Source organism: Oncorhynchus gorbuscha, unplaced genomic scaffold (genome assembly GCF_021184085.1).
Source record: "Oncorhynchus gorbuscha isolate QuinsamMale2020 ecotype Even-year unplaced genomic scaffold, OgorEven_v1.0 Un_scaffold_2154, whole genome shotgun sequence".
Classification (NCBI taxonomy): Eukaryota; Metazoa; Chordata; class Actinopteri; order Salmoniformes; family Salmonidae; genus Oncorhynchus; species Oncorhynchus gorbuscha.
The window spans coordinates 20,417-34,962 of NW_025746735.1; the positions used below are offsets into that span (position 1 = coordinate 20,417).

A 14,546-nucleotide genomic window follows, 5' to 3' on the forward strand; every position below is an offset into this window, starting at 1 on the left:
GAGTCAGTGTGGGGGGTATATACAGGGGGCACCTGTACCGAGTCAGTGTGGGGGGTATATACAGGGGCACCTGCAGTCAGTGTGGGGGGTATATACAGGGGCACCTGTACCGAGTCAGTGTGGGGGGTATATACAGGGGGCACCTGTACCGAGTCAGTGTGGGGGGTATATACAGGGGGCACCTGTACCGAGTCAGTGTGGGGGGTATATACAGGGGGCACCTGTACCGAGTCAGTGTGGGGGGTATATACAGGGGGCACCTGTACCGAGTCAGTGTGGGGGGTATATACAGGGGGCACCTGTACCGAGTCAGTGTGGGGGGTATATACAGGGGCACCTGTACCGAGTCAGTGTGGGGGTATATACAGGGGGCACCTGTACCGAGTCAGTGTGGGGGTATATACAGGGGGCACCTACAGGGGCACCTGTACCGAGTCAGTGTGGGGGGTATATACAGGGGGCACCTGTACCGAGTCAGTGTGGGGGGTATATACAGGGGGCACCTGTACCGAGTCAGTGTGGGGGGTATATACAGGGGGCACCTGTACCGAGTCAGTGTGGGGGGTATATACAGGGGGCACCTGTACCGAGTCAGTGTGGGGGTATATACAGGGGGCACCTGTACCGAGTCAGTGTGGGGGTATATACAGGGGGCACCTGTACCGAGTCAGTGTGGGGGGTATATACAGGGGGCACCTGTACCGAGTCAGTGTGGGGGGTATATACAGGGGGCACCTGTACCGAGTCAGTGTGGGGGGTATATACAGGGGGCACCTGTACCGAGTCAGTGTGGGGGGTATATACAGGGGGCACCTGTACCGAGTCAGTGTGGGGGTATATACAGGGGGCACCTGTACCGAGTCAGTGTGGGGGGTATATACAGGGGGCACCTGTACCGAGTCAGTGTGGGGGGTATATACAGGGGGCACCTGTACCGATTCAGTGTGGGGGGTATATACAGGGGGCACCTGTACCGAGTCAGTGTGGGGGTATATACAGGGGGCACCTGTACCGAGTCAGTGGGGGGTATATACAGGGGGCACCTGTACCGAGTCAGTGTGGGGTGTATATACAGGGGGCACCTGTACCGAGTCAGTGTGGGGGTATATACAGGGGGCACCTGTACCGAGTCAGTGTGGGGGTATATACAGGGGGCACCTGTACCGAGTCAGTGTGGGGGTATATACAGGGGGCACCTGTACCGAGTCAGTGTGGGGGTATATACAGGGGGCACCTGTACCGAGTCAGTGTGGGGGGTATATACAGGGGGCACCTGTACCGAGTCAGTGTGGGGGTATATACAGGGGGCACCTGTACCGAGTCAGTGTGGGGGGTATATACAGGGGGCACCTGTACTGAGTCAGTGTGGGGGGTATATACAGGTGGCACCTGTCCCGAGTCAGTGTGGGGGTATATACAGGGGGCACCTGTACCGAGTCAGTGTGTGGGGAATATACAGGGGGCACCGGTACCGAGTCAGTGTGGGGGGTGTATACAGGGGGCACCTGTACCGAGTCAGTATGTGGGGTATATACAGGGGGCACCTGTACCGAGTCAGTGTGGGGGTATATACAGGGGGCACCTGTACCGAGTCAGTGTGCGGGGGTATATACAGGGGCACCTGTACCGAGTCAGTGTGCGGGGGTATATGCAGGGGGCACCTGTACCGAGTCAGTGTGGGGGTATATACAGGGAGCACCTATACCGAGTCAGTGTGGGGGGTATATACAGGGGCACCGCTACCGAGTCAGTGTGGGGGTATATACAGGGGGCACCTGCTACCGAGTCAGTGTGGGGGGTATATACAGGGGGCACCTGTACCGAGTCAGTGTGGGGGGTATATACAGGGGGCACCTGTACCGAGTCAGTGTGGGGGGTATATACAGGGGGCACCTGTACCGAGTCAGTGTGGGGGTATATACAGGGGGCACCTGTACCGAGTCAGTGTGTGGGGTATATACAGGGGGCACCTGTACCGAGTCAGTGTGGGGGTATATACAGGGGGCACCTGTACTGAGTCAGTGTGGGGGGTATATACAGGGGGCACCTGTACCGAGTCAGTGTGGGGGTATATACAGGGGGCACCTGTACCGAGTCAGTGTGGGGGGTATATACAGGGGGCACCTGTACCGAGTCAGTGTGCGGGGGCACAGGCTAGTTGAGGTAATCTGTAAATATAGGTGGGGGCGAAGTGACTATGCATAGGTAACAAACAAACAGCGAGTAGCAGCAGTGTATAAAGGGGGGGGGGGTGAATGTAAATTGTCCGGTGGCGATTTTATGAATTGTTCAGCAGTCTTATGGCTTGGGGATAGAAGCTGTTGAGGAGCCTTTTGGTCCTAGACTTGGTGCTCCGGTATTCTATTCTATACTAAACTTTTCTACACTAAACTATTCTATACTAAACTTTTCTATACTAAACTATTCTATACTAATCTATTCTACACTATACTATTCTATAATAAAATATTATATACTGAACTATTCTACATACATACCACACACTGTTCCCTCAACCCCTGCATATCTATCTACACTGTTCCCTCAACCATACACACTGTTCCCTCAACCCCTGCATATCTATCTACATACCACACTGTTCCCTCAACCCCTGCATATCTATCTACATACCACACTGTTCCCTCAACCCCTGCATATCTATCTACATACCACACACTGTTCCCTCAATCCCTGCATATCTATCTACATACCACACACTGTTCCCTCAACCCCTGCATATCTATCTACATACCACACTGTTCCCTCAACCCCTGCATATCTATCTACATACCACACACTGTTCCCTCAACCCCTGCATATCTATCTACATACCACACACTGTTCCCTCAACCCCTGCATATCTATCTACATACCACACTGTTCCCTCAACCCCTGCATATCTATCTACATACCACACTGTTCCCTCAACCCCTGCATATCTATCTACATACCACACACTGTTCCCTCAACCCCTGCATATCTATCTACATACCACACACTGTTCCCTCAACCCCTGCATATCTATCTACATACCACACTGTTCCCTCAACCCCTGCATACTATCTACATACCACACTGTTCCCTCAACCCCTGCATATCTATCTACATACCACACACTGTTCCCTCAACCCCTGCATATCTATCTACATACCACACACTGTTCCCTCAACCCCTGCATATCTATCTACATACCACACACTGTTCCCTCAACCCCTGCACTATCTACATACCACACTGTTCCCTCAACCCCTGCATATCTATCTACATACACACACTGTTCCCTCAACCCCTGCATATCTATCTACATACCACACTGTTCCCTCAATGCATATCTATCTACATACCACACAACCCCTGCATATCTATCTACATACCACACACTGTTCCCTCAACCCCTGCATATCTATCTACATACCACACACTGTTCCCTCAACATATCTATCCCTGCATATCTATCTACATACCACACACTGTTCCCTCAACCCCTGCATATCTATCTACATACCACACACTGTTCCCTCAACCCCTGCATATCTATCTACATACCACACACTGTTCCCTCAACCCCTGCATATCTATCTACATACCACTGTTCCCTCAACTGCATATCTATCTACATACCACACACTGTTCCCTCAACCCCTGCATATCTATCTACATACCACACACTGTTCCCTCAACCCCTGCATATCTATCTACATACCACACACTGTTCATATCTATCTACAACCACACTGTTCCCTCAACCCCTGCATATCTATCTACATACCACACACTGTTCCCTCAACCCCTGCATATCTATCTACATACCACACACTGTTCCCTCAACCCCTATATCTATCTACATACCACACACTGTTCCCTCAACCCCTGCATATCTATCTACATACCACACACTGTTCCCTCAACCCCTGCATATCTATCTACATACCACACTGTTCTCTCAACCCCTGCATATCTATCTACATACCACACTGTTCTCTCAACCCCTGCATATCTATCTACATACCACACACTGTTCCCTCAACCCCTGCATATCTATCTACATACCACACTGTTCTCTCAACCCCTGCATATCTATCTACATACCACACTGTTCCCTCAACCCCTGCATATCTATCTACATACCACACTGTTCCCTCAACCCCTGCATATCTATCTACATACACACACTGTTCCCTCAACCCCTGCATATCTATCTACATACCACACACTGTTCCCTCAACCCCTGCATATCTATCTACATACCACACTGTTCCCTCAACCCCTACATACCACATCTCAATCTATCTATCTACGTACCACACACTGTTCCCTCAACCCCTGCTTGTCTACCTTCATTTGAATGAATGTGTGTGATTATCAGTAATGACAGGATAAGTTTGCATGTTGGGGTTTGGGATAGGGGGAGTAGCTCAATTACTGTTGTGTTGCTATAACCTTTGACCCCGCTAATGTCATTTGGGTCAGCGTTGGTGGCCACTCACTCCAGCTCTGCACAATGTCAGCACACTAGACAGGTGTCTATTGGCCAGCCCATAAAAAGTCAAAAGTACAAGTCCCAGGGGTCAAGAAGGCTTGGGGTCACTAAAGGTTTAAATGAAATGATCAGATTAGTTAAATGGATCTATTCTGGCATAGAGGTAAAACATAGTATGATCTATGGTCTGTGGTGTTCAGTTGACACGTTGCTCTTTCTACCTTTAGTTCTCATATCTTTCAAGGAGTAAAAATATCTAAAAGCTCAAATACATTTTATACAGAAGACAATGTCGTTCTAGTTGTCTTTCGCTGCACTTTACTGTCTAAGTGGTGATTGGCTGTCTGTATGTTATAATCAATCGTCATTGGCCATGTGTATGTTTGACTGACAGCTCTGTCCTTCCTCCCTCAGGTGTGTCCTGTGAGGACCAGTTAGAGGTACGGTGGGCGTGGTTGGCCCCGTAACCATGGCGACGTCTCTGTGGGAGTTTGTGTCCCTTCATCCCGTTGGTCTAGTGCTGCTCCTCTGCCTGCCACTCTGTCTATGCCAGCAGCCATTGGTCAACTTTGAGAGTCCGTTCCCACCCCTACCGGAGTGTACCAGGAAAGTTCATCCCATCGTCCCATACAAAGGTGAGCACATTAGATACTTTGAGCATTTGCCTGTTGTGCCGGGTAGGCAGGGTTTTCATTTTTAAGAGTATGCAATTGGTTACGGTGCTCCAGGCAGCTCAGTCAAGCATAGCGAAAGTATTTGACAGATTTCCAATACCATTTTGTAAATCTACTTACTCCTCACTAGCATCATCATTCCAATGAGACGTTTCACAATGGTTTGCTATTCACTGCTATCTCCTCTGAGGATTCTGCAGCCTCATCCTTCTCAATCACTCCTCTGCCCGGAACGCCAGCTATATGGGTCTGGCCCAAGAGAAACCGAAAGGACAGCAACATTTTGTGATTGTAGATAATTGGACTCGTCTCATTTCTGGAGCCTTTTCCCTTTTAAGAGAGTTGTCTATTCTTTCTCTCTCTCATCCCCAAAACCCCTCCCTCGCTCCTTCCCTCCACAGTCAGCTCTTTTCAGGGTTCCATTATCTAGAGAGAGAGAGAGAGAGAGAGAGAGAGAGAGAGAGAGAGAGAGAGAGACTACTTTCCACTCCATTTGGATGTCTGTTAGGAAGTGTCTGTCCTTTGCCAGGATGCTCCCCCTCAGGGGTGTAGTTTCTGAAAGGGGTCTGAGGAGAGGAGGTGGGGGAGGAAGAGAGGGGGAATGGTAAACTGTTCTGTCAGTCAACTGTCAATCATCAGACACTTGTCACACTTGTCACATGCTGGTTCAATGTGGCTGAGACTGGCATCACTATGTACCTCAGGGAACACTGCTGTCTGCTATTGTTGTCTTACTGGAGACCGGATGGGCAACTCTGATGTGGGTGGGGCCACAAGAAAATCTGAACTCATCATGAGGGGCCATTGTGGCTCTGCCTACCCACACAGGGCTCCCGAGTGGCTTGTGGGTCTGCCTACCCACACAGGGCTCCCGAGTGGCTTGTGGGTCTGCCTACCCACACAGGGCTCCCGAGTGGCTTGTGGGTCTGCCTACCCACACAGGGCTCCCGAGTGGCTTGTGGGTCTGCCTACCCACACAGGGCTCCCGAGTGGCTTGTGGGTCTGCCTACCCACACAGTGGCTTGTGGGTCTGGTTCCTGAGTAGCGCAGCGGTCTAAGGCACTGCATCTCATCTTGAGGTGTCACTACAGACACCCTGGTTCGATTCCAGGCTGTATCACAACCGGCTGTGATTGAGGTCCCATAGGGCGGTGGAAAATTGGCCCAGCGTCCTCCGGGTTTGGTCGGGGGGGAGGGGTAGGGGGTTTGGCCGGGGTAGGGGAGGGTTTGGCCGGGGTAGGGAGGGGGTTGGCCGGGGTAGGGGAGGGTTTGGCCGGGGTAGGGAGGGGGTTGGCCGGGGTAGGGAGGGTTTGGCCGGGGTAGGGGAGGGGTAGACCGTCATTGTAAATAAGAATTGTTTACAAATGTAAAACATGCAGTCAGCTTGTTGACGACCCGACATCAACTTTTTTCCTCTCATGACAGCAGAGAGAAAAATTAAACGTTTTATAGTTATTTCCTGCAATTCTTCACATTTGGCCATTTGGGTGGAGAGAAATGTTTGCAGTCTTTAATATGATCTGAGTGAGACTGACTAATAAAATCAATGGGCCCCGGTCGGTAATTCAACCATGATTACTACAAGTTTAGATAGCTGGCAAGACTAACTTACCAATCTAAAACATGTTAGCTGACACGTGCTGTCAGTGACTGACATATTTTGGGGGTGGAATTGATCGCAGGCCTACAAAAGAAGCAGTTGTCCATCTCCCGCTGTATAAAAACATGGCTTTGGACTGAAGCCTTTTAAAGATGGCGTCGACAGAGAGGGCTGCCTCGCTTCTAGTCCTTTTACAAGCATTTAGCTACACTCCCAATAACATCTGCTAACCATGTGTATGTGACCAATAACATCTGCTAACCATGTGTATGTGACCAATAACATCTGCTAACCATGTGTATGTGACCAATAACATCTGCTAACCATGTGTATGTGACCAATAACATATGCTAACCATGTGTATGTGACCAATAACATCTGCTAACCATGTGTATGTGACCAATAACATCTGCTAACCATGTGTATGTGACCAATAACATCTGCTAACCATGTGTATGTGACCAATAACATCTGCTAACTGTGCGTATGTGACCAATAACATATGCTAACCATGTGAATGTAACCAATAACATCTGCTAACCATGTGTATGTGACCAATAACATCTGCTAACCGTGTGTATGTGACCAATAACATCTGCTAACCGTGTGTATGTGACCAATAACATCTGCTAACCGTGTGTATGTGACCAATAACATCTGCTAACCGTGTGTATGTGACCAATAACATCTGCTAACCATGTGTATGTGACCAATAACATCTGCTAACCGTGTGTATGTGACCAATAACATCTGCTAACCGTGTGTATGTGACCAATAACATCTGCTAACCATGTGTATGTGACCAATAACATCTGCTAACCATGTGTATGTGACCAATAACATCTGCTAACCATGTGTATGTGACCAATAACATCTGCTAACCTTGTGTATGTGACCAATAACATCTGCTAACCGTGTGTATGTGACCAATAACATCTGCTAACCGTATGTATGTGACCAATAACATCTGCTAACCGTGTGTATGTGACCAATAACATCTGCTAACCGTGTGTATGTGACCAATAACATCTGCTAACCGTGTGTATGTGACCAATAACATCTGCTAACCGTGTGTATGTGACCAATAACATCTGCTAATCATGTGTATGTGACCAATAACATCTGCTAACCATGTGTATGTGACCAATAACATCTGCTAATCATGTGTATGTCACCAATAACATCTGCTAACCATGTGTATGTGACCAATAACATCTGCTAACCATGTGTATGTGACCAATAACATCTGCTAACCATGTGTATGTGACCAATAACATCTGCTAACCGTGTGTATGTGACCAATAACATCTGCTAACCATGTGTATGTGACCAATAACATCTGCTAACCGTGTGTATGTGACCAATAACATCTGCTAACCGTGTGTATGTGACCAATAACATCTGCTAACCGTGTGTATGTGACCAATAACATCTGCTAACCGTGTGTATGTGACCAATAACATCTGCTAACCGTGTGTATGTGACCAATAACATCTGCTAACCGTGTGTATGTGACCAATAACATCTGCTAACCATGTGTATGTGACCAATAACATCTGCTAACCATGTGTATGTGACCAATAACATCTGCTAAACACGTGTATGTGACCAATAACATCTGCTAACCATGTGTATGTGACCAATAACATCTGCTAACCATGTGTATGTGACCAATAACATCTGCTAACCGTGTGTATGTGACCAATAACATCTGCTAACCATGTGTATGTGACCAATAACATCTGCTAACCGTGTGTATGTGACCAATAACATCTGCTAACCATGTGTATGTGACCAATAACATCTGCTAACCGTGTGTATGTGACCAATAACATCTGCTAACCATGTGTATGTGACCAATAACATCTGTTAACCATGTGTATGTGACCAATAACATCTGCTAACCATGTGTATGTGACCAATAACATCTGTTAACCATGTGTATGTGACCAATAACATCTGCTAACCATGTGTATGTGACCAATAACATCTGCTAACCATGTGTATGTGACCAATAACATCTGCTAACCGTGTGTATGTGACCAATAACATCTGCTAACCATGTGTATGTGACCAATAACATCGGCTAACCATGTGTATGTGACCAATAACATCTGCTAACCATGTGTATGTGACCAATAACATCTGCTAACCATGTGTATGTGACCAATAACATCTGCTAACCGTGTGTATGTGACCAATAACATCTGCTAACCATGTGTATGTGACCAATAACATCTGCTAACCATGTGAATGTGACCAATAACATTTCATTTGAAGCCGTTCAGATCCAGTGACATTGTGTCAAGCCTGTATGTTGCTGCACATTTCCCTATGAGAAATGAAAGTAGTATTCAACATATTTATTCATTGATCCATCTACTAGAGAATACAACTGTAGCCACTACATGTTCTGACCTGGTGTGAAACAGGCACAACTACACAACATTGTGTTAGTGAGAAGTAGGTTAGACATCTTGTAAAGAGCTCATAGCAGCGTACAGCAGCAACTCTATCCAGAAGGGGATGTTTACGGTTTGATACGAATGCTGTCAGAAGTTATGTGCCATTTGTCATTTTTAATATCGTCGTCATTGAAAGGTTTCAGAGGGACTAACCTTTATGCAGGATAACATTTCTCATTTTTGAAGGAGATTATTCCTACCCAGAGGGATCATTAAGATTATTTTATGGACAAAGAACCAAAGGTCTGTTTTAACAGTGTGAGGTTTGGGATACTAGTGGTTCTGATTAACAGTCTGTCTGTTAGCGGAGTGGTGTGGACTTTCACATTTTACAATACTATCTCAATGGCTGAGGCTTTTTTATATTACACTATTATGATTTTGAAATACACTTAACATCACCTGTCGTCTGTAGAAATGATCTATATATTAAGCTGTTGCTGAGATACAGGACACTGAACTTTATTGCAGGAATCTAGTGTAGGCTGATATCACGTCTATATGAGAACGTCTTGCTCGCCTTCTCTGACTTTTCCCATTTGTTTTGAAGTTGTGTCTCGATCTCCTCAATTTAAAGTCCCCAGTTGGACGCATCCAAGCTAAACTGTTTATATTTGCCCATCAAACAGTCTTTCTATTGGAGTCCCGAGCCTGTTGGCTGTTTTGACTGGGTGTCGAGTTACATTAACATCAGGACACCAAAACAAACCCTGGCTTTATTGCTTTGGGTACATCCCTCCCTCCCCCAATGACCTTTTTGTCTCCCCATCTCTTTCTCTCTAACACCCGCTCTCTCTCGGTCTTCCTCTGTCTCTCGCTCTCTCTCTCTCTCTCTCTCTCTCTCTCTCTCTCTCTCTCGGTCTTCCTCTGTCTCTCACTCTCTCTCTGTGTCTTCCTCTGTCTCTCACTCTCTCTCTCTGTCTTCCTCTGTCTCTCGCTCTCTCTCTGTCTTCCTCTGTCTCTCGCTCTCTCTCTCTCTCTCTCTCTCTCTCGGTCTTCCTCTGTCTCTCACTCTCTCTCTCTGTCTTCCTCTGTCTCTCGCTCTCTCTCTCTCTCTCTCTCTCTCTCTCTCGGTCTTCCTCTGTCTCTCACTCTCTCTCTGTGTCTTCCTCTGTCTCTCACTCTCTCTCTGTGTCTTCCTCTGTCTCTCTCTCTCTCTCTGTCTTCCTCTGTCTCTCGCTCTCTCTCTCTCTCTCGGTCTTCCTCTGTCTCTCACTCTCTCTCTGTGTCTTCCTCTGTCTCTCACTCTCTCTCTCTGTCTTCCTCTGTCTCGCTCTCTCTCTCTCTCGGTCTTCCTGTCTCTCACTCTCTCTCTCTGTCTTCCTCTGTCTCTCGCTCTCTCTCTCTCTCTCTCTGTCTTCCTCTGTCTCTCTCTCTCTGTCTCTCTGTCTTCCTCTGTCTCTCACTCTCTCTTTTTTCTCCCCCCGCCTCTCTCTCTCTCCCTCCCCCTAACTCTCCCTCTGTCTCTCACTCTCTTTCTCTCTCTCCCTCCCCCTAACTCTCCTCTGTCTCTCACTCTCTTTCTCTCTCTCCCTCCCCCTAACTCTCCCTCTGTCTCTCACTCTCTCTCTCTCTCCCTCCCCTAACTCTCCCTCTGTCTCTCACTCTCCATCTCTCTCCCTCTCCCTAACTCTCCCTCTGTCTCTCACTCTCTTTCTCTCTCTCCCTCCCCCTAACTCTCCCTCTGTCTCTCACTCTCTTTCTCTCTCTCCCTCCCCCTAACTCTCCCTCTGTCTCTCACTCTCTCTCTCTCTCCCTCCCCTAACTCTCCCTCTGTCTCTCACTCTCCATCTCTCTCTCCCTCTCCCTAACTCTCCCTCTGTCTCTCACTCTCTTTCTCTCTCTCCCTCCCCCTAACTCTCCCTCTGTCTCTCTCTCTTTCTCTCTCTCCCTCCCCTAACTCTCCTTCTGTCTCTGACTCTCTTTCTCTCTCTCCCTCCCCTAACTCTCCCTCTGTCTCTCACTCTCTTTCTCTCTCTCCCTCCCCCTAACTCTCCCTCTGTCTCTCACTCTCTCTCTCTCCCTCCCCCTAACTCTCCCTCTGTCTCACACTCTCTCTCTCTCTCCCCTAACTCTCCTCTGTCTCTCACTCTCTTTCTCTCTCCCTCCCCCTAACTCTCCCTCTGTCTCTCACTCTCTTTCTCTCTCTCCCTCCCCCTAACTCTCCCTCTGTCTCTCACTCTCTTTCTCTCTCTCCCTCCCCCTAACTCTCCCTCTGTCTCTCACTCTCTTTCTCTCTCTCCCCCCCTAACTCTCCCTCTGTCTCTCACTCTCACTCTCTCTCTCTCCCTCCCCCTAACTCTCCCTCTGTCTCTCACTCTCTTTCTCTCTCTCCCTCCCCCTAACTCTCCCTCTGTCTCTCATTCTCCATCTAATGAAGCAGGCTAGCGTTAGCTCAGCCTCTGGTAAGGGTCAGCATGCGTTTCAGCACAGGGCTCAAGGAGCCACCTGCTCTCACAGTCGCACTGATCTTAATATGATACCGATGTGTCAACATGCTACTGTCATAATGGATCTACAGGAGCTGGTTTGATACAGATGTGTCAACATGCTACTACTGTGTTAGCCTGCTACTGTCATAATGGATCTACAGGAGCTGGTTTGATACAGATGTGTCAACATGCTACTACTGTGTTAGCCTGCTACTGTCATAATGGATCTACAGGAGCTGGTTTGATACAGATGTGTCAACATGCTACTACTGTGTTAGCCTGCTACTGTCATAATGGATCTACAGGAGCTGGTTTGATACAGATGTGTCAACATGCTACTACTGTGTTAGCCTGCTACTGTCATAATGGATCTACAGGAGCTGGTTTGATACAGATGTGTCAACATGCTACTACTGTGTTAGCCTCTACTGTCATAATGGATCTACAGGAGCTGGTTTGAACTGATGCCTCGTGAAAAGTCAGTTGATGACACAGGCTGAAAGGCTCATCCTTATGTTCCAGGTAAAGTGTCAAGGGAGAGACATTTCACACAGTCAGAGCAGGGCCTGAGCCAGCGACCGTTTAGTGTCGGCTTCCCAACTGACTGGATGTTCACACTCGTTTCACCTCCTCATCCTTCTCTTCTTCCTTCCCTTCTCTTCCCTCCTCTTCCTCCTTTCAGCATTGAGTCCCTGGATGTCAGGATTCTCACGTCCCGGAGTGAAGGACTTTTCCCAGCTGACCCTTGACCTGACCAGAAACCAGCTGATTGTGGGAGCTAGGTGAGACACACACACACACACACACACACACACACACACACACACACACACACACACACACACACACACACACACACACACACACACACACACACACACACACACACACACACACACACACACACACACACACACACACAAACCAAAGCAGACACATACACACACACACACACGTGCAACCCACACACAGACCACATATTTTACATGTACACACACATCCAACACAACAGACTTTTGCTTGTTTTTTTACTGATGTAGAATGTTGTTGGTCATCATGTTGGTTAGAACTCTCTCTCCTCTATCTTCAGAAATCACCTCTTCAGACTGAGTCTCAGTAATGCTTCTCTCTTACAGGTAAGCCGTTCACAGCTCTCCATGCTCCCACTGTTATTACACACCACATTACTTAGGGCTGTTTTCACTCTTCCAAATGGTAGCTAGGCAACCATATAGTTTGTTGAAATTGTAGAAGAGACCAGACACATCAGAGTAACTGTTGGCCAGTAGGCTCCGTTCCTTAGCTTAGTGGGGTAAGTGGGGGGGGTTAGGAATGTCAACACACTGAGGGTTTACTGGGCCAAATTGGTGTTTACCAGGGGTTACATCACACAGGAACGGGATCTACCCAGCTACCCACTCGCTCTCTGTCAATTTCAATTTAAGGGGCTTTATTGGCATGGGAAACACATGTTTACATTGTCAAAGCAAGTGAAATAAAAGTCAATGAAATAAAAATAAAAAAATGAACAGTAAACTTTACTTTACATTCACAGAATTACTAAATAAATGTCAAATTCAGATTATGTGCAAAAGTACAAAAGGGAAAATAAATAAACATAAATCTCTCTGGTTGTTTCTCTCTCCCTCTGTCTCTCTCTCTCTCTGTGTCTCTCTCTCTCTCTCTCTCTGTCTCTCTCTCTCTGTCTCTCTCTCTCTCTCCTCTCTGTCTCTCTCTCTGTTTCTCTCTCTCTGTTTCTCTCTCTCTCTCTCTCTCTCTGTCTCTCTCTCTCTCTCTCTCTCTCTCTCTCTCTCTGTCTCTCTCTCTCTCTCTCTGTCTCTCTCTGTCTCTCTCTCTCTCTCTGTCTCTCTCTCTCTCTGTCTCTCTCTCTCTCTCTGTCTCTCTCTCTGTCTCTCTCTCTCTCTCTGTCTCTCTCTCTGTCTCTCTCTCTCTCTCTCTCTCTCTCTCTCTCTCTCTCTCTCTCTCTCTCTGTCTCTCTCTCTCTCTGTCTCTCTCTCTCTGTCTCTCTCTCTGTCTCTCTCTCTCTGTGTCTCTCTCTCTGTCTCTCTCTCTGTCTCTCTCTCTCTGTCTCTCTCTCTCTCTCTGTCTCTCTCTCTCTGTCTCTCTCTCTCTCTCTCTCTCTGTCTCTCTCTCTCTCTCTCTCTCTGTCTCTCTCTCTCTCTCTCTCTCTGTCTCTCTCTATCTCTCTGTCTCTGTCTCTCTCTCTCTCTCTTTCTCTCTCTCTCTCTGTCTCTGTCTGTCTCTCTCTGTCTGTCTATCGCGCTCTCTTTCTCTCTGTCTTTCTCTCTCTCTCTGTCTCTCTCTCTGTCTCTCTCTCTCTGTCTATCGCGCTCTCTTTCTCTCTGTCTTGCTCTCTCTCTCTCTCTGTCTCTCTCTGTCTGTCTCTCTCTGTCTGTCTATCGCGCTCTCTTTCTCTCTGTCTTGCTCTCTCTCTCTCTCTGTCTCTCTCTGTCTGTCTCTCTCTGTCTGTCTATCGCTCTCTTTCTCTCTGTCTCGTTCTCTCTATCCCTTGTCTCCTCTCCCTCCCCTGATCCCTACCCTGTCATTGCTAAATGGCTGATCAATTTGATGTCAGTCATGAACTTTCTGTCAGATTTGTCCTGAGGGCCACGTCATTGCTTTCTTGGGATAATACCCATCAAACGTCTCCCTAAAATCAATCTGAATAAGCTGTTTTGGAAATGTCACAGTGCTGCACTAATGTCTTCCTGTCCATCTGGCCGTCCGGCTGTCTGTCTTAGGGATATTATAAATATATTCCATCTCTTACAATGGCTCCTTGATATGTCATTAACTGTATGAATTGCGTTTCATCAGTATACAACTAAAGGACATTACTGTGAATATTACAAAGAACCTCTCTCCTTTAATGTT

The 14,546-nt window shown here is 47.5% G+C and overlaps 1 pseudogene; it reads left to right on the forward strand.

Annotated features, from left to right (window-relative positions):
- Positions 1-4,898: 4,898 nt before the first annotated feature.
- LOC124025064 overlaps positions 4,899-14,546 on the forward strand; it is a 62,069-nt pseudogene continuing 52,421 nt past the window's right edge.